Source organism: Equus przewalskii, chromosome 1 (assembly GCF_037783145.1).
Source record: "Equus przewalskii isolate Varuska chromosome 1, EquPr2, whole genome shotgun sequence".
NCBI classification, from domain to species: domain Eukaryota; kingdom Metazoa; phylum Chordata; class Mammalia; order Perissodactyla; family Equidae; genus Equus; species Equus przewalskii.
The window spans coordinates 159,207,771-159,229,067 of NC_091831.1; positions in this window are offsets into that span (position 1 = coordinate 159,207,771).

Below are 21,297 nucleotides of genomic sequence, written 5' to 3' on the forward strand. Positions count from 1 at the left end.
TTTAAAAATGTATTTTTGAGATGTCTCATACACTCACACACATACTAACACACACACGAACATTATAGTATGCTTGTAAAATAATTTAATTAACTTGCTCACCTATTGATAATATTTAAATGCTTTACTTCTCTTAGTAATCATAACCAGAATCATAAACCAACATATGCACGTATGTATGTATAAATATATTTATATACATGCATATCAATGTATATATATTTATGTAAATATATATATTTCTTATGGGTTCTTAGAAGTGAAATTTCAAGGTCAAAGGACATGCTTATTTTATGTTTTTATAGATATTTAAAGTTTGCCTTAGAAAATGGCTCTAATGATCTACTTTGCACCAAAAGGATCTGAGAAGGCTATTTCCCTGTACCTTGCTTAACACAGTTATCAATCTTTTTTTAGATTGTAGATAACTGAAAAAATACTTTGTTTTTGTTTGTATTTTCATTTGCATGTTCCTGATTACCAGGGCAATTGAACAACTTTCCTCGTGTGTTGGCACTTGAATAAATTGCATTTTTCTTATTTATTGGTAAAGATTCTTTTAATAATATGAACATTACTTTATCTATTATATATATTGAATATACTTCAATATATTGCATATATTGAATATACTTCAATATATTGCATATATTGAATATACTTCCTCCAAACACATTGTATCTTTTAAATTTATTTATTCAACTATAATCAGGGATATTTTTATATAGACAAATCTAAGCCTTCTAAGGAAGTCTTTCTCCATTAGAAGTTGATAAATCTAATTTTCTACCATTTCTTCTAATCAAGGACGTCCATTTAGTCAGCCTGAGGAAGGAACTTGTGATTTTTGCTAAGTTTTAGATATTTGACAAGGGGAGACAGTGTTCTTAATCAAAATGATAGATTTACACAATTCTGTATTTTACCTGTAGAAGGGATGCTATACAAGTTGAATTTAAAAATCAAATAGTAAAAGACTTGTTGATTAAAAAAAACTTACTGTTTGTTATGGGTTGTATTGTGTCCTTGCCACACACAAACACATGCCCACATGCAAATTCATATGTTGCAGTCCTAACCCTCAATACTTCAGAGTGTGACCTTATTTGAAGATAGAGTCTTTACAGAAGTAACAGGTTAAAATCAGGTCATTAGCGTGGGTCCTAATCCAATATGATTTGTCTCCTTATAAAAGGGGGAACTTTGGAGACAAACACACACACAGGGAGAGTACTGTGTGAACGTGAAGGCAGAGGTCAGAGTAATGCATCTAGAAGCCCAGAGGAGAGGCCTGGCACAGAGCCTTCCCTCAGAGTTCTCAGAGGGAAATAATCCCAGCGACATGTAGCTGTGGCCTTCTAGCCTCCAGGACTGTGAGAGAATTTCTGTTTTTTAAACAGTTTTGTGGTACTTTTCTCCACAGCCCTAGAAAACTCATACACTGTTCAAATTCTCTCCTCGCTGATGAGATCTAAGACAGGACCTTCTTGCTCCCCATCCCTCAGCTGTGGTGCCCGTCCACATCTCAGCACCTGTGATGGTCGTCACTCTCAGGGACACATCTATTCTGTTCTCGTTAAATATTTTGCTGAAATTAGAAGCTGCTTAGGAAAAGGTTCCTCTCGGAAGGCAAAATAAAGTCATTCCCATAGGAACTCAGGCTGAGAAAATCCATTGCTAGAAGATCTGCCTCACAGGGAACACTAAGAAAGTTCTTCAGGATGAAAGGAAATGACGTCAGATGGCAATCTGAATGCATTTAAAGAAATAAAGAGTCCAGGTAAGGGGAATTATATCCCTAGGTAGAAAAGGGAGTATACATATATTTTTCTTCTATTTTCTTAATTTATTTAAAAGAAAATTGCATAAAACAATAAATTTAATATTGTATCATCAGGCTTACAGATCATAAAGTTATAATATACATATAAAATAAGAGAACAAAGAAGGGGGCAAGAGATGGAGCTATTTTGGAGGAAAGAAATGTCATGAGACAGTAACTCAAATCCACTGAGGGAGCAGTAGAAATGGTAAATATTTGGATTAATAGAAAAGACTCTATAAATATGTTTTCCCCTTTCTACTCTTCATTTTTAAAAAAGACATAAGATTGTATAAAGCAAAAATTAATAGACACTATTGTTGGGTTTATGCCTTATATAGACATAACATATATGACAGTAATAACTCAAAGGAGGAGAGAAGAAATAGAGCTTATTACAGTTTCTGTGCTTTATTGGAATTGTCAGCATTAATCTGAAAGAGATTGTTGTAGGTTAAGATGCAGGGACTTCCAGTTTCAGGCTCCCCTTGTAAAGAGCTTGGAAGTCATCACTTCATCCTTGCAACAGATCAAAAGGTGAACAGATCGAAAAATCAACAGCTTTTCTTGGATCTGTAAGAAAGAGAAGGGAAGACACAGGGCAAACCGCTGTGCCCAAGACTAGAAAGCCCGACGGGCAGATGCAGGGAGTCGCTGTCCCTGCAGCAGAGTCACAGGCAGAAACCACTGAAGGAACCAGCGCCAGGCAGGAAAATCTGAACTGCAACTGATGAATTGCTGGAGACTTAGTGTGGACAAATCTGAGAGTTAAAAACTCCAGGGGTCCCATTAATAGAGGGACCCCATCATTTTTTGAACTATACCTCCATGAGCTCAACCAGTTTCCCAAAGTAAATTTCAGAATAAAGTCCACTCCTGCTTCCAGTGGAAGAAGGGGAAACAGAATCAGTTAAAAATAGACAGGAGCGCTGTGTTCTTCTTAATGAGGCCTGCCCTTAGGGAAAACTAGTTAACCAGAGCCTAAGCTGCTGGGGTACTATCAGAATCTAACTGACCAGTGGAAGGGAAATAAACAACCCCAGCCCACTCTAGCCATCCTCTTCCGCCTAAGGGAAAAGAAAATATTAAATAAAAGCACTTGTGGAGTTCACAGTCCAGAGTACAAGCTCACTAAAAGACTGAGACCTGGGGGCCGGCCCAGGGGCCTACTAGCTAAGTTCGTGCACTCTGCTTCAGTGGCCTGGGGTTTGCAAGTTTGGATCCAGGGTGCAACCTAGCACCGCTTGTCAAGCCATGCTTTGGGGGCATCCCACATAAAGTAGAGGAAGATTGGCACAGGAGTTAGCTCAGGGCCAATCCTCCTCACACACACACACAAAAAGCCTGAGACCTGATCGTAGGACTATACTATGCTTCCTCTCCCCCTTTGCTTCACCAGTTTATTAATAAAGCTCAACTTACAGCAGTTCATTTTACCTAGTACGTCATGTTAGGCTATCAAGAAAAAAGTACAAGGCATAGTGAAAGACAGAAAACTCAATTTGAAGAGACAGAGCAAGCATCAACCAAGCATGGCAGGAATGTTGGAATTATCAGACTAGGAATATAATACAACTATGATTAATATGCTAAGGGCTCCAATAGATAAAGTAGACAGCATGCAAGAACAGATGGGTAATGTAAACAGAGAGATGGAAATCCTAACGAAGAACCAAAAAAGAATGCAAGAGAAAAACACCACTGACCCGAAATGAAGATTGTCTTCGATGGGCTTATTAGTAGACTGGACAAAGTTGAGGGAAGAATCTCTGAGCTAGGGGATATATCAAGAAAATCCTTGAAAATTTAAAAACAAAGAGAAAACAAAGACAAAAATGTAAGAGAATATCCAATAACTGTGTGACAGCTACAAAGTTGTAACACACACATAATGGGAGGACCAGAAGTAGAAGAAAGAGAGGAACAGGAGAAAGATCTATGCAACCAATGAGGCAAAAAGAAAAAAAGGCACCCATCTTTGAAAAGCAAAAGAAGCTATCACATTGCAAGCAACATAATTGTCTATGTAGCAAGTCCTATAGAATCTACAATCTTAAAAAGCTATTATAACTAATCAATGAGTGTGGCAAAATTTCAAGATACAGGCTCAAAATACAAAACTGTACTATGTTTCCATATATTAACAAGAAACAATCAGAATTGAAATTTTAAAAATTATATATATGTATACACACATACAATTTATAATAGCAATGACAAATATGATATTTAAGGATAAATTTGACAAAAGATGTGAAGGGCTTGTCTACTGAAAGACCCAAAAAACTTCTGAGAGAAATCTCAGCTCTAAATAAATGGAGAGTTATTGCATTCATGGATTTTAAGACTCATATTAAAATGTAAATTGTCTCCAAATAATAAAAATCCCAGAAGAAATTTTTGTAGAAAGTGACAAAAGGATTTTAAGATATAGATGTAAAATCAAAGTGACTATAGTAGCAAAAAACTTTTCAAAAAGAATAACAAATTTGAGAAACACTACTGATATTGTTTGTATGAAGATATAGTAATCAAGAAAATATAATATTGATGTAAAAATAGACAAATGCAACAGTGGAACAGACTAAAAGGTCCAGAAACAGACCCACACAGATATGGTGAGTTGATTTTCAACGAAACTACGATACCAATTCAGTGAAGAAAGGATAATCTTTTCAACAAATCATGCTTCATCACTTTGATAGTCATATTGAAAAATATGAACCTCAACCTTTAGCTCACAGCATGTAAAAAAGCAACTCCAAATAGATCATAGAACTAAATGAGAGGGCTAAAACTGTAAACTTCTAGAATAAAACATTGGGGAAAATCTTAGATATCTTTGGTTTGGTAAAGATTTGTTAATTATGACACAAAAGATGCAAAAAACGAATTAAAAAGTCAATACAAATTAAAAATTGAACTACAATATGATCCACCAATTTCACTTTGGGGTATATTTCCAAAGGAACTGAAATCAGGATCTCAAGGGTATCTCCATTCTCATGTTCATTGCAGCAATATTTAGAATAGCCAAGACATGGGAGCAACATAAATGTCCATTGGCAGAAGAATGGATAAAGACAATCTGGGCTTTATAGGCAGTGGGATATTATTCAGCCTTAAAAAAGAAGGAAATCTTGCCATTTTTGAAAGCGTGGATGAACCTGGAGGCCTTCATGCTACGTGAAATAAGCCAGAACAAATACTGTATGATCCCCTTCTATGAGGACTCTAAAATAGTCAAATTCATAGAAGCAGAGGATAGAACGGTGGGTACTAGAGGCTGGGGGAGGGGCATATAGGGAGGAGCTTGTCAAAGGTTATAAAGTCTCAGTTATGAAAGATGCATAAATCCTAGAGATCTACTGTGCATCATAGTGCCTATAGTTAATAATGTCTTGTATACTTAAAAAAATGTCAACAGAATAGATCCTATGTTAAGGGTTCCTATCACAAAAAATAAGTCAACAAAATTTTTTTTAAAAAAAGAGAGCTAGAGGAAACTTTTGAAGTGATGGATATGTGTATGACATTGATTGCAGTGATGGTTGCATGAGTGTATATGTGTCTCCAAACTCATCAAGTTGCGTACAGTACATATGTACAGATTTCGTATGTCAATCATACTTCAATGAAGTGTTTTTTTTTTAAATCAGTACATTGGACTTCATACTATTAAAAATGTTTGCTTTTTAAAAGACTGTTAGGAAAATAGAAACAAAGCCACAGTCTAGGAAAAAATCCTGGAAAAACATATATCTAACAAAAGATCTGTATCCAGAACACATAAAAACTTTTACTACTTAATAATAAGACACAGACTCAAATTTTTAAAATGGGCCAAAGATTTTAACAGACATTTCGCCAAAGAAAACCTATGTATGGTAAATAAGCACATGACAAAATACTCAGCCTCTTTAGTGATAAAGGAAATGCAAATTAAAACAAGATACTACTATATATCTACTAAAATGGCTAAAATAAAAATGAATAACCATACCAAGTACTAACAAGGTTTTAGAGCACATGGAACTCTCATACACTGCTTCTGGGGGTGTAAATGGTACAATCACTCAGAAAACAGTTGCACTGTTACTTAAACAGTTAAACATGCACCCACTATAAATCCCAGCAATTCCACTCCTAGGTATTATCTCCAAAGAAATAAAAGCTTATGCTTATACAAACACTTATACATGAATGTTCATTATAAGTTGGAAAACAGTAATTGGAAATAACCCAAATGTGCATCAACAGATAAGTGAATAAATAAATTGTGGTAGTGCTACACAGAATACTACTCAGTGATTGAAAGGAATAAACTACAGATAAATGCAACAACGTACATGAATCTCAAAATAAATACGCCAAAAGAAATCAGACAAGAGAAAGTATATACTCTATGATTGGGTATGCATAAAGCTCTAGAACATGCAAACTAATCTACAGTAAGAGAAGGCAGACCAGTGATTGCCCGGTGCTGAATAGGCATTGGAGGATGTAGTAGGGAGGTATACAGGCGGGATTAAAAGAAAGCACAAGGGGTGGTGACCTGGTGGCATAGTGGTTAAGATTGCACCCTCTGCTTCAGTGACCTGGGGTTCATAGGTTCGGAACCTGGGCACGGACCCACACACCACTAGTCAAGACATGCTGTGTTAGCATCCCACATACAAAATATAGAGGAAGACTGGCACAAATATTAGCTCAGGGCCAATCTTCCTCGCCAAAAAAAGAAAAGCAAAGAACAAGGAATAGGGCCACAAGGGAACTTGGAGTTTGTGAATATGCTCATTATCTTGATTGTGATCATCATTTCACATTTGTGTGCCTGTGTCAAAAATGGTTACATTGTACATTTCATTTTATTTTTTTATTGAGGTAACATTGATTTATAACATTGTATAAATTTTAAGTGTACATCATTATATGTTGTCTTCTGTATAGACTACGTTGTGTTCCCCACCAGAAGTCTAGTTGCCATCTGTCATCCTTTTGCCCTCCTCCTACCTGCCCCCTTCCTCCCCGGTAACCACCAGTCTGGGCTCCATACCTATGTGTGTGTGTGTTCGTTTATCTTCCACATATGAGTAAAACCATACAGTATTTGTCTTTCTCCATCTGACTTATTTTTCTTAGCATAATATCCTCAGGGTCCATCTATGTTGTTGCAAGTGACAAGATTTCATCTTTTTTATGGCTGAGTAGTATTCCATGTGTATATATACATCTTCTTTATCCGTTCAACCATTGATGGCCACTTAGGTTGTTTCTAAGTCTTGGCTATTGTGAATAATGCTGCAATGAATATAGGGGTGCATAAATCTATTTGAATTAGTGTTTTCATGTTCTTTGGATAAATAGCCAGAAGTGGAATAGCTGGATCATATGGTGTGTCTTTTTTTTTTAGGAATCTTCATGCTGTTTTCCATAGTGGCTATACCAGTTTACATTTCCACCAGCAATGTCTGAGTGTTCCCTTTTCTCCACATGCTCTCCAACACTTGTCTTTTCTTGTTTTTTTTTTAATGACAACCATTCTGACAGGCATGGGGCAATATTTCATTGTGGTTTTAATTGGGATGTTTGTATTTTTGTCATTGAGTTGGATGGAGTTTATGCATTTGGGATATTAACTGTTTATTGAATATATGATTTGCAAATATTTTTTCCTGATCAGTAGGTTGTATTTCCGTTTTGTTGATGGTTTCTTTTGCTGTGCACAAGCTTTTTAGTCTGACGTAGTCCCATTTGTTTACATTTTCTTCTGTTTCCCTTGTCTGGGCAAATGTGGTACTCAAAAAGATACTGCTAGGACTGATGTTAGAAAGTGTACTGCCTGTATTTTCTACTAAGAGTTTATAAGGTCTTATATTCAAGTCTTTCATGAGATTTTAATTGGTAGCTCAGAGCAGTTGACCCTTGGTAGTACTCCAGCCATCCAGAGCCCAGGGGAAGCTGAGTGAGAAAGTAAAGGTTTGAGAATTAGGAGGCCAAACTTGGGTAATCAACAGTCAACTTATAGGTACAAAAACAAACTCCTTCATGAAAACATTGTAAATATAACCAAAAATCTGCCACACTCAAATTTCAAGCCTCAGTGTTAGATTTTGTAAAGTTGTTTCTCTCCCAGACTGGGAAAACTACAGATAAAGTGTCTCTTTTCCCTTTCCCAATGTCTTCTTTAATTCATCTTCCTGCTAATTGTAATTCTGCTTTTGATTGTGTTTAGATTCATTGTAGAGCTGCTACTTTCATTTATGTATTATTTTTTACATAAATAAAATTTCATATGGTGATGCTAGAATGTGTCCTCACAGTGCTCTAGGGCTCAGGAATCAGCAGTTTTTTTTTGAAGTTCCCCAATTTATTCTAATGTGCAGTCAGGCTGAGAACGACTGTCCTACATTGCAAGGAGGCTGCTCCTCTGTTTGGCCTCCAGGGGGCAGCCCTGCCTGTTAACATGACTGAAAACAAGGAGACCATGCTGACTCTCTGGGGACTGGGGAGAGGCCTGAATTTAGGATTGGAAAGGATAGGGCTGAGAATTAGAAGACTGAGTAATACTGAGGTCATTGAAGGCAGATTTTCTTTAAAATTCTCCTTAACTTTAGGAAATTCTGTGGCCAACTGTTTCCTTCTCCTACAACTGCAATTTTCCCAACTTCTATTTTTTACCCAAGCCCAGTCTTCTCAACTTGTTCATTATGAGAATCTCCATGTTCTGTTAGCATTTCTTTGCATAGAAGGCCTTTTATAACAATTTCGCCCTTTATAACAAACTCCTCTCAAAAGAGTGACTTGGCAAGAAGAAGTTGTCTCCTTTTTCTGAACAGGTCACCCTAACTTTGACATACACCCATTGGTACTCATGTCATCCTTGTCTCTTCTGGAATGACAATATAAGCAGCTAAGATCTCAAGGTCTTCTGAAATATTTCTCAGAAAACAACTTAGATAAAAATCACGGAAGTTTTGTGGTTTATACGTAAAGATATATCAGGGTAACAGTGAGCTCTGGGGTTGGGCGGGCCCAGGTACATGGTTAGTTCAAGGAGCTCAGACAATGTCATGATAAAAATTCAGCTGCCTGCCTATCTGGTTAAGAATCAATAGTGGACTCTGACACAATGATCTTTTATAAACAAACCCGTTGAATAGCCTTGAAAAATAAAGTGTTAGTGCTAAGAAATAAGAAAAAAAATGCCAATTTAAAAAATGGCAATGAACATCAACAGATAATTTCCAAATTAAGAAATAAAAATAACAGTAAAAATATGAAAAGAATGCGACCTCAGTGATAAACAAATGCACATGACAATTACAAGGAAACATTTTTTTTCTCTACAAATTGTTAAATAATTTTTAAGCATTAAATTCTCTGGTGTATCTGAGGATGTTATGAAACAAAATCTCTTAGAGTAATGCTATAGAAATATCAATTTGTATGATCATTCTAGAGAGTAATTTGTTAATATGTAGAAAATTATTTCACTCAACAATTCTACATCTAGAAATGTATGCTAAAGAAATAATCAGGAAAATTGACCGAAGCAAATCTCAACAAGTATTAAAGAATAACTATCATACAGATCGTGTTCTTTTTCTACAATGAACAAAGTCAGATACTATTAATAAAAACCCACCTTCAAATACAAAGAAATGAGCTCTTAAGCAATTCATTAACCATAGAGGAAATCATAATAGAATGGCTAAAACATTTACAAAAGAACAATAATGAAAAGCAGATATTTTAATGCCTGTGAAGATGAACCTAATGCAGTACACAGATGAAATTTTATAGCCTTAAAAATATATTAAACATAATCATTTGATATTTGTGTATATTGTGAAATGATCACCATAATAAGTCTAGTTAATATGTCACCATACAGCTACAAAATTTTTTTCTTGTTTTGAGAACTTTTAAGATTTACTCTCTCACCAACTTTTCCTGAAACTAATATAATGTTGTATGCCAATTATACCTCAATAAAAAAGTATTATTATTTTAGAAATCACATATTTTAAACATGTATATTAAAATCAAAATCTGAACGTAATGAGCTACACATTCAATCAAGAAGTTTTAGGGGCTGGCCCTGTGGCCTACTGGTTAATTAAGTTTGGCAAGCTCCACTTCGGCAGCCTGGGTTCAATTTCTGAGTGTGGACCTACACCACTTGTTGGCAGCCATGCTGTGGTGGTGACCCATGTGCAAAATAGAGGAATATGGGCACAGATGTTAGTTCAGGGAAAATCTTCCTCAACCAAAAAGAGGGAATCTTCCGCAGCAAAAAGAAAAGAAAAAGAAAAAATGTTTTAAAATGGACTAAGAGTAAACAACAAAAGTAGGAGGAAGAGAACAGTAAGAATAAGAGTTAAAATTAATGAAACAGAGTCATTGAAACAAATGAAAGCATCGATTTTAAACATTCCTTTGAAAAGAATTAGAAAAGTGACAAATCTCTGATGAGATCTGTCAAGGAAATAAAGAAAGAAGACACAAAAAATATTGTGTAAAAGAAGATAACAACTATAGGCACAGTAAAAATTTAAATATTTACAAGAAAATGCAAGCAATAAGTTCATACAAGTAAATTTGAAAGCTTTAACAAAATTTAAAACTTTCTAAAAATTATAATTTAGCAAAACCGACAAGAAAATTAGAAATTTTTAATTTTTGTGTAAAGACCAATAATTAATTATTAAATAATTAAAGAACCAAGACCAATAATTTCTATATTATACAAACTGTACCTAAGTCATGAGAATAATAAAAATAGGAGAGCTGCTTAACACATTATATGAGACCAAGACAACAATAACAAAAACAAGCTAAAATAGGTGACAAATAAAAATTATAGACCAATGTTACTTATAAAAAGCAACGACAGCTCCTAAAAATATCATCAAATTAGCACTGAATGTTAAAAATTAATACTAATACACCATGATCAATTAGGGTTTATCCTAGGAGTATGAGGAAAGTTTAATATCAGTGCAACACACCATGTGAATATATTAACTCTAAAATTTTCTCACTAAATGCAGAAAAGCAATTTGGTCAAGTTTAACATGTACTTGTAATTAAAACCTCTTTGCAAACTAGGAAGAAAAGGGAACTTCTTAATCTAACGAAGAGAATCTTTGAATTTGTTTTTAAAGCGAGACGTTAAAAGTATTCCCTTAAAAACGTGGAAAAAAAGATTTCCAATATTATCCTTTCTATTCTACATTGCACTAAAGATATTAACAAGTAAAGAAAAATAACAAAAACATTAGGACTAGAAAGGAAAAAACACAACTGTCCTTAATCATGGATGGCTGATTTCATTTCTGGGTTAGGAAACATATGAAATGGGCCTAGAATGTCTGGTCACACCGGAAAACTAAGAAGCCATCAAAGATGATAAGCCCATGACAAAAAGACTCAGGAGCCCACTTGAAAAGATTCCTGCTGGTTGAAGATGCGGCAATTCCCACATCGACAAAAGAATGAATCTGATAGATTTAAACACATCAAGTATGTTTAAATCCCTGAGTTCATAGAAGAATTCTCCTCAGTTACTTTTGGAAATTTGTCCTGATTTGCCTGGGGGTTTGCCTGGGACCATCCAGGTTTCAGCATTGAAAGCTTCAGGTCCTGGGAAACCCTCCATCTCAAGCAAAAGGGATGGTGGTCACCCTACAGGGGAACCAGCTTATTATCCTGAAAACTGACAAATGGAAAGCATACACTTAACCTCAGAGAGTAATCAAACAATTGACAAGCAAATAATTATCTTTATAGAAATATTTCAACTAATAAATGAATTAGAAAAGCTATAATTAAAATATCATTTTGCAAAACAACTCCCAACCAAACAATAGATCTAGTCATTGCTTATCATCAGTCACTAACAACACACACATACACAAATACAAAGACCAACATTATGAGTCTCCCAAATAAAGTACACAACACCATGATGTCTGGGATTTGCTTCAAACTAATCAGGATTGGGGGAGGCATGTAGATATGTAGGGTGGTGGGGGTGTCGATTACTGAGATTGGCCATGAGCTGATAATTGTGGAAGCTGGATAATGGGTGCATGTTGTTTCATTACACTATTCTGTCTTCTTTTGTAGATGTTTGAATTTTCCATAACTAAGAAACTTTAAAAGAACCTAGTTAACGTAAAAATAAATTATCAGAAATGAAAAGACAAATATTTACAACGTCCACTGAACCTTATTTAAAAGAGTCAAAAGAGGAAGCAAAATAATCTCAAACAATGATGGTTAAACAAATTAAGGTACATTTACACAACAGAGCAGTTATGAAGCTATAAAAATTGCATTTTTACATACAATTGAATGATATGTTGGCATACTTATATACATAATGTTAAGCAAAAACACAATTTCCAATATAATCCTAATTCCTTTAAAGTATGCATATTTATATTAAAAATTTGGCAACACAACAAAACCCTAACAGTATTTATTTCTGCGTGTCAATGTTATAGTTGGAATTTTATTATCTCCTTTCTACATTTTGGTTAAGTCTACGCTGAGCAAGTTTTCTTTCATAATTAAAAAATATACTACACATTATATATTTATTCAAGAAAAGTAATAGACCTGGAAGAAAAGAGGCAGGAGTGCAAACGGAGACAGCAGGAGACATGACTAAGCTTGCATATGCAGAAACCCCACTTCCGGCTCTGCAGCAGCAAGGCCACAGGACCACCCAGCTCTAGTGACATTACAAAAGCCTGTCAGGTGGAAAGCAGAACAAGAGCCATTTCACCAGTGGGAAGAGCCCCAAATATGCAGCCTGGACCACTTGCTCTCTTGTGCACAGTCTTGGCCTTCATCTGCTTTGGTAGGGAGCCTGCCAACCCTCCAGCCAGGGTGTGGGGAAGGAGGGTTGGGAAAGATTTGGAATAGAACTGGACTGTGCTTTGGTACTTTAATTTCTGAGTCAAAACCTGACTATTTGTGATGGCTTTCTTGTGAGCAATGTCACCAGCTAAGTCATTTTTTTCTTCTTTCTCCAGGTTTCAGCAATACCCAGAGTGTCGATCAACCTAAAAGAGAAGAATATAAACGAGAGGGAGAATCTGTGACCTTGGACTGCACAATCGTAGTCAGTTATACTTACTATATCATGTACTGGTATCGACAGGCTTCCAGTGGAGAGATGACTCACATCATCAACCTAGATTCTAACAAAAAGGACTCAAGACAAGGTCGCTATTCTGTGGTATTTCAGAAACCAAACCTAAAACTCACCATCTCAGCCTTGACGCTTAGAGACTCAGCCGTCTATTTCTGTGCTGTTGAACAAGCATCCCACAGTGAGGCTAGTGATGGGAAGAGCCTTACAAAAACCCCCGGGGCTCAGAAGGAGCCATCCAGCTGCTCTAGGAGCATAGAACAACCCACAGGACAGGAAGAGGGTAGACAGAAGGCATGGTGAGTGGTACTGGTGGGTCTGGAGAGGAAGCTAATGAATGTTCTAGGAATGATCTTCCCACATTTGGTATCAAAGAAAGAGTTGTGGTTACTAGACTCCAACCTCAAGAGCATTTTCATCTCTGAATCTGGTGCCTAAGGATGATAGCATAGCTGATCGAGGCGTTCATCTGTCTTTTCTGCCTGCCCAACTTCCATCCCCCCTTTCTTGGTGACGATGCCTTGATTTTCCCTGTATGACCAAGCTTCCCCTCCTCCTGCTCATGTTTGGGTTTGGATGAGGATGATCCCTCCCTTTGACCCCTGACCAGTTAGCATAGTTCATCTCTCTGACCTCAATGATTGGTTCAAGAATGGGTACATGACCTAAGCCCACATCCCAAAACTTAATATGGAACTGTTGGGAATGCTGTTGGGGATGCAAGAGGCTAAGATGTAAACCCAGACCTGCCCTTTTCCCACCACAAGGGAAGAGCACGATCCCAAAAATAGAGAGTGAAACTGAATTCCCTTAACACTGTATGAGTCCCTGGCTCCTGCTGTGATAAGAAGAGCTCTACCTGGGATTTTCAGTTGTACACCTTTGCTACCTTAGCTTAGGTCCCTCCAGGAGCAGACAGGGATTCAGGTGCAAGTGGTTTAGTTGGGAAGTGATCCCAGAATGCATGGCAGGGGCACAGGAGAAAGTGACAGGAAGGGAAGTCAGCCAAAAAGGGTGTGTGTTATCAAGCCAGCTGCCACTGTGGGCACCTGGAGCTTAATCCTGCCAGGTAATCTCTGGGAACCAGAGTGAACACTTGCCTCGTTATCCCACCTGAGGGCCAAAGGAGCCAAGGTATTGATACCCCAAATCCTGTGTGTCATTGGTCAAGGACAGCTCCTGGAAGTGTTAATTCCCCAGTACTTAGTGGGCTGTAGCAGTAAGAGAAGGCCCTTAGGCAAAGAAACTCAAGTGCTGGCAGGAGGAAGTCTGCAGGGTGCACTGAAGAGAAGTGAAGGACAAGGGAATATAGGTGGGACAACAAGAACACAACACAATTAATTTCTCTTTCTTCTTAAGCTACTTTGAGTTGGGTTTTCTGTCACTGGCAATCAAAAGAGATCTTACCAAAAATACTAAAAAAAATAACATTAGGTAAAATGAACTAACTAAACAAAATGCTTTAAAATTACTTTTTAAAAAAATTTTTTGCTTACTGCAGTTCAGAAAGGACACAACTTCTCAAACTGTTCAGATTAGAGAAGTTCAGCTCTTTCCTCTCACATCATCAGGTGTGGTAAGGAGGAGGGACAAATTTAGCACTTGTACCTGTTACTATGCTGGGCAGTTAGCTGTTCTCTCCCTTTTCAGACTCTTCCTGCTCAGGTTCACCCTGCTTAGTGCTGCCAGATTACTCGCCCTAATGTGTCCCTCCAAAGAATCCTGCCTGTTCAAACTCAGGATTCCCTGTGAGACTGTGCTTTTTCCAATTACAAAATTATGCTCCTGGTGTTTGCTTCTTCTGCAATGATTCTTCTCCATTTCTACCCTCCTCGGAAACTCCCGGTCTTTCAAAACCAGTTTCACACCTTTCTCTCCCTTGATGCTTTTGATGGTACCCCGGGAGCAATAAGCATGCCTAAATCCCATACCTTGGTTTCTCATTCCATTTTCCAACCAGAGCTCCTTGGAGAAATGGTTGATTCTAGTGCTGGGGTAGGGAATCTGCAAGATAAACCTGGAGCAACCTATAGAGCTCAAAAAAAAAAAAAAAAATGATAGGACTGTGTCAAAGAGACATAGGAGCCAACTGAAAAAGCTCCCTGTGACCAAAGCTGGAACAATTTGAGCAATAAAATAAAGTAGTAGTATTGAGTAATAACCCAAAGCATAAAATAAATATCCGTGAGTCTCTGATATAAATAAATTATTGAGTAAGAAAATGAGAGAGAATAAACAAATCTCCCATGCTGAACAATTCTAAATAATATATGTAGACACTCTATACTCAAGGAAGTGGAGCGTAAACCCCTACTCCTTAAGTGTGGGCTGCACGTGTGAATTCCTTCCAAAAAGGACAGTATGAAAAGGGTGAAAAAAGAGTAGCTTGACAGTGAAGAAATCTGACAAACACTGCCTAAGCCAGATGACCACAGCCAACATCAAGAGAGATGTCATGTTGATTGCACGTCCCCTTGATATGATGTGATAAGAAATGGCACCCTACCTCTGTGGTCTTCTTCCCCCAAACGCATAACTTCGGCATAATCATGAGGATATCATCAGAGAAACCTCAACTGAGGGACATTCTACCAAATACCTGACTAGTGCTCCTCAAAGCAGTCAAGGTCATCAAAAACAAGAAATGTCTGAGAAATAGTCGGAGCCAAGAGGAGCCTAAAGGGACGTGATGACAAAGTGTAATGTGGTGGGATCCCTAGATGGGATTCTGAAGCAGAAAAAGGATGTTAGGGAACATCGAAGTTAATCTAATAAAATATGAACTTTAGTTCATAGCAATGTATCAGTATTGGTTTATCAATTGTAGCAATTGTGGCAAATGTGGCATTGTAAGGTGCTAATAAGAAGGGAAATTGGGTGTGGGGTATAAGGAAACTATGTGTACTATCTTCACAACTTTTCTGTAAATCCCAAACTATTCTAAAAGAAAAAGATTATTTACAAAACTTATAGGGCCAGCCCCTGTCCTTTCTTTTAATGTGGCTACTAAAAATTTTCAAATTATGTATGTAGCTCACATTGTATTTCTCTTGATAATGATGATCTAAAAAGATTGACAGGAAATCTTAACAGTAATTATTTCTGGTAGTGGAATTCAGGGTAATTTTTTTTGCTTTGTTTTTTTCTAATTTTTCTTCAACAAGTTTGTACTCCTTGTATAATAAAAAAGTAATAACAATAAAATGACAAGAACTACTTCTGCGAAATGTCACACTAAATGATGAAAGCACCAAGGAGAAATGTCAAGCCATAGAATCTTTTGATTAATTAATTATTCATTCATTCATTTGAATATATATATAAAGTATCCTATGTGCAAGGCCCTGGGACAGTTGCTACGAATACAAGCACAACAAAGATGAACTAAATTTTCTCCTTCAAGGAGTTCACAGTTTATTTGAGAAGTTAGGCCTATAAATAAAAATTAGAACACAGTGTGGTCAGTGATACTATCACAATTCCTACAGAGTCAACTCTCCTTTCTTTCCTGCTTTAAATGCCGCTGTTTTGCTTGCCCCAACCTTAGTCTACTTCTCTGCTCACAGCGTGATTGCAACTAATACTTATATGCTAATGACTATTCTGCCTCTAACCTTGATTTTGCCCCCAACCTGTATATATCCAACTGCCTTTTGGTCAGATGACCCTTGGACAATCTAAACTGTACAAGCCTAGAACCCACCATCACTTCACCTCCTCTACTCCAAGCTCTTCTACCTCTGTATTTCTTGTCCTAGTTAATGATACCGCCTTGCCTCATGGCTCTGCATAAAAGGCAAATTTAATTATTTTGCTTCACTTCTCAATATTCTTCAGACTTGGCATGACACAAACCCACATATGAAGTACCTTAAGCTACCAATGCAACCTCATCTCCTGGCACATCTCTCATCAGCATTGACCTTCTAGAAATACCAAATCACTAAACTCAGGAAACATCATGAGTTATCACCTCTCTTGCCTTCATCCTTCCCTTTGCTTGGATTTTCCAACCTCATCACCACCTCCTCCTCATGGTTCCCTGACATCTCCTCTCTGAAGCTTTCCTTGATCTTTCAGGCAAATTTAAGCTCTCTTTCCTCTGACTCTCTTTGAACTTTGCAAACACCCCCCACAATAACAATTATCTCTTTATGTTACAATGGCTGCTTCCTGGAGGATACTCTTCCTTGAGGATAAAGATTATGTTTTATTCACCGTAACATCCCCAGCATTACATGGAACATGACAAACAGAAGACTCTCTAGTTTACTGAATATTTCCTATCTTTATTCACCTTTCTTACTATGTTGTGGTCACACTTACCCCTTAGAATAGTCTAGATGTTCCTTGACTGCTCCAAGCAAGCGTCTACCCGTGTGTCTTTGTACTTGAATGTACTTGCCCCAGATGGCTCCCTTCATCACATCATTCAGGTCACTGCTCAAATGCCAACTCATCGAGAGGACTTTCCTTCATTCCCATATAAGTTAGTACTCACTTAACTCATCTCTCTTTCCCCTTATCCTGTCCCATTTTTTTCATGCTAATTATCATTAGCAGGGATTATATTATATATTTGTTGGTGTGGGGTATTTCTTGTCTGTCTATCCACCAGAATATAAGCATTTAGTAGCCCAGGGCTTTGTCTGAATTATTCAACAAATGAAATAAAGATCTGACATATGTATAAGTAAATAAATGATTTTATCACCTAGACCTGACACTATTTCTCTGACTTTCATTTCCCCTTCTTCTGCTTTTATCCTCATCAAGCCATAAATCTGAGACAAAAAAATATTAAGACACAAAACTCCAAGAATTGTCAAGGATAATAAGGCTGAGTAAGCAATAATATTATGTCTTAAAAAGGAGCAACAGTTCAGTTAATTATGTATTAAATCTGTTTCAAGAATCTGTTTTATCTTCTAATGCATTTATTCAAAAATATTTGTATCACATTTATTATGAGTTCTCTTTGAAAACTTAAAAGCTGTCTCATTGTATCACTGTTTATAGTTTACAAGTTTATAGTTTCTGACACTTACGTCAATGTATCCTCATAAACAATTCTTTGAAATAAGCAAGTCTTGTGAGGAATGATTTTGTTACCAGATTAAGGGTCACTGGGTTGTGAAAATTTTGAGCTAGGAAAGTATTCAATTGTTTTATTGTTGATAAAACTACATACCAGAGTCAATTATCAATCTATCTACTTCACCTCAGAGAGCTGTGATACACACATTGTCCATCAGTATTAGCACATTAATTCTCACTTTCAGGATTCCAAGCCAGCTCTTAGCTTCAGTGCAAAACATTAATATTTCACAGTAGAATGTACAAACTTAGATGATAGGTGTAATGTCTTCACTATTTCTTCTACTCACATTAAGACTCTGCACATGTATTGGGTTCTTCTATATATTTATTAGTAAGGAGAATAGTTTTTAATGTAAGAATCTCTCTATTCAGAAAGTATCCAAGGCAACTACGACAACTCATCTCCAAAGATGGCTCTCCAATGACCCATGCCTCTCAGTATTCAGACTAGTTTTGTCCCCTTTCCTTGAATCTGGACTGGTTCTGTGATTGACTCTAACCAGTAGAATGTGGTAGAAGTGATTTTATGTGACTTCTGACACTCTGTCTGCAGCAGCTTTGCAGTTTCTCTCTTGGTCTCTTGGAATACTCACTCTGGGGGAAGGCAACTGCCCTGTAAGCTGTTTTATTACTCTACCACCATGCTGGGAGGAAGCCCTGGCAAACCAAATGGAGAAGGAGATGCCTAGTCAACTTTCAGCTGTTCCAGCCACCCATCCCTAGCTCCATCGCGTGAGTGAAGAACGCATAGAGGATGTCATGCTTAACTGAGCCTTCAGATGAATTCAATCCTGCTAACATCTGACATAAACCCTTGAGAGACCCCCCTTGCCACTGAGCAAGAACCACACAGCTGATCCTACACAACCCACAGAACTTTAAGAGATTATAAGCAAGTTTTGTTTTAAGGCATCTAAGTTCAAGGTGGCTTGTTGCACATGAGCTGTAACTTGTAGTTTTATGGGACGCTTGTTGTGCTCCCTGGCAAAAGAGCATCTATTCTGGGGGACAAGGACTTCCAATCCTGCAGAGTCCAAAGGTGTGGGAACAGGAAGAACAAAATCCCTCACTGATCATTAGGAGTGAAAGTAAGTGAGGCCACTCCATCTTCCATCTCTTGTTTCCCAGACCCAAGTATTCTTCCTACTGAGGGCACAGGACCATAGTGGTCTCTGATTTAATGCATTTGCTACATCTAGAAAGAGAGTACTCTACCTTTGTAAAGTATTACCTTTAGTTATCTTTTCAGCTTTAGTAGGCCATTCCAGAACTGTATGAAATTGGTTGCTTCCAGAAAGTGTGGTATCTGATTCAACCATAGTCATAGGCCCTGCACCTCCTGCACCTCCTATGCTCTTAAGTGAGTCCACTTGTTGGGTGCTGTGTTATGTGGGATTCTATGTTTGTGGACAAGGCTTTTCATAAGGTCATGGACAGTAATGCTGGCTGAGGCTCTGCAGGCAGAAAAAGCAAACCCATACTGGGATGGGTATCTAACCCTGTAACAATGAACCTCTGACCCTTCCATGATAAAAGGAAGCATATGTAGTTGATTTGTCTCCAAGTGGTTGGTGATGTGGTGGCACAACAGTGTCATATCAAGATTCAGCATTGATCTCTGTTTCTGGGAGGTTGGAAATTCAGAGATGGTAGTGATTATATCAGTCTTGGTAAGTGAGAGCCCATGCTGTTGGACCCATGCATAGCCTCCATAGTCATTCATGGCATAGACATGCCATTCATGTTCTCATCATGGCAGTTCCAGTGGGTTGATGAAGAAGGCCAATGAGCATCATTTGGTGGAGTAATTTTCTCTACTTGGTTATTAAGTCCTGAAGTCATTTTACTACTTACTTATTTTGTGCCAATTCTATCATGGATGCTTTCTGGTGTGTGTTAAGATGAGAGAGAAAAATCTTCACATTCACTGTCTACTCCCATATGTCCATCCACATGCCTGTACTCCACACATCCTTGACTTTAATCTTCCAACTCTTTTCCTTCCAGGTCCACGACCAGCCAGTCACTGGTCACTATCCAGGAATATACATATATTATTACCTCAGGCCACTTTTCTTTCCACACAAAATGTGGATTAACAGTGCACTGCTCACAGTTCCACACATTGGGAAGATTTTCTTTCCCCACTGTTTCTCAAGGCTACCCCTGAATATAGTGATATAATGAACTTGCTGTACATTTTTGGCTTGAACACACCTACCAAGCAAATATATCTATAAATCAAGCTAAAGCTTTTTCTTCCTCCTTCAGCTAGTCAGATGCCCTGCCCAATATTACCATAGATGAAAGATGTGGGAGGGGCATTGGTGCAATTGTGGTGCCCCTGGACGTTCTGGGCTACCTGCTCACACAATTTACTTATGAACTCTGGTTCAACTTGAGTTCAATTCCATGTGTATTATTTACATTTTATGATGGACAGGTACTAGGCTTGTTCAATTTTGTGACTTACAAGGTCCAAAAACCTAGCTCATAAGGGTTCAGAGTAAAAATCCACAGAGGCATACATTCAGATGTCTCCATTCCATGTTTCAGGCTTCCAGATTTTCCCAATCAGGGCCCTGTTACCATGTCATAACAGATCTTCCTTGGCTGAGCATTTAAACCCATCTGAAGGTCTGAAACTCTATCCAAGCCCATCTTATCAGCTGGGTCTGCCCTTCCTCCGTAGGAGACAAGGGCCTCTTTGTAAGATATCAAAGAGGCCCTCTGGCTCACTCACAGTTTGCCATATCCCTTTTCAGGGTTTTAATACAATTACCCATCACCAGTGAATGTTTTCTCCTTGTAGGCATTGTTCATCCCGTACTTTCAAATGCCTGAATCATTGCACCAGCAAAGGAACTCTCTTCTACCAGGTCTTCCTCACCACCATAAACATCTGTGAAATCTTCAGCAGTTGGACCCCCACCTTGTGTTAGGGACTATTGATTCTCCGATTGTCACTAGGGATAAGATCCCCTTTGTCTGTGGGGTAAGTCAGTTACAAGCCTCACTTGCTTTCTCTGACAATTCTTGATACCTCCTGTATCAGTTTGATTCATCCAAAAAATACGCCAAGACCGATTACATATGCAAGACATTTATTGGAGGAAACATCTATAAAGAAGGGATAAGATCTAGAGTAGACAAGGAGGACTTTCAGACTGTGATACAGATCTGACTCCTGTAAAAAGAGAGGAGTAAG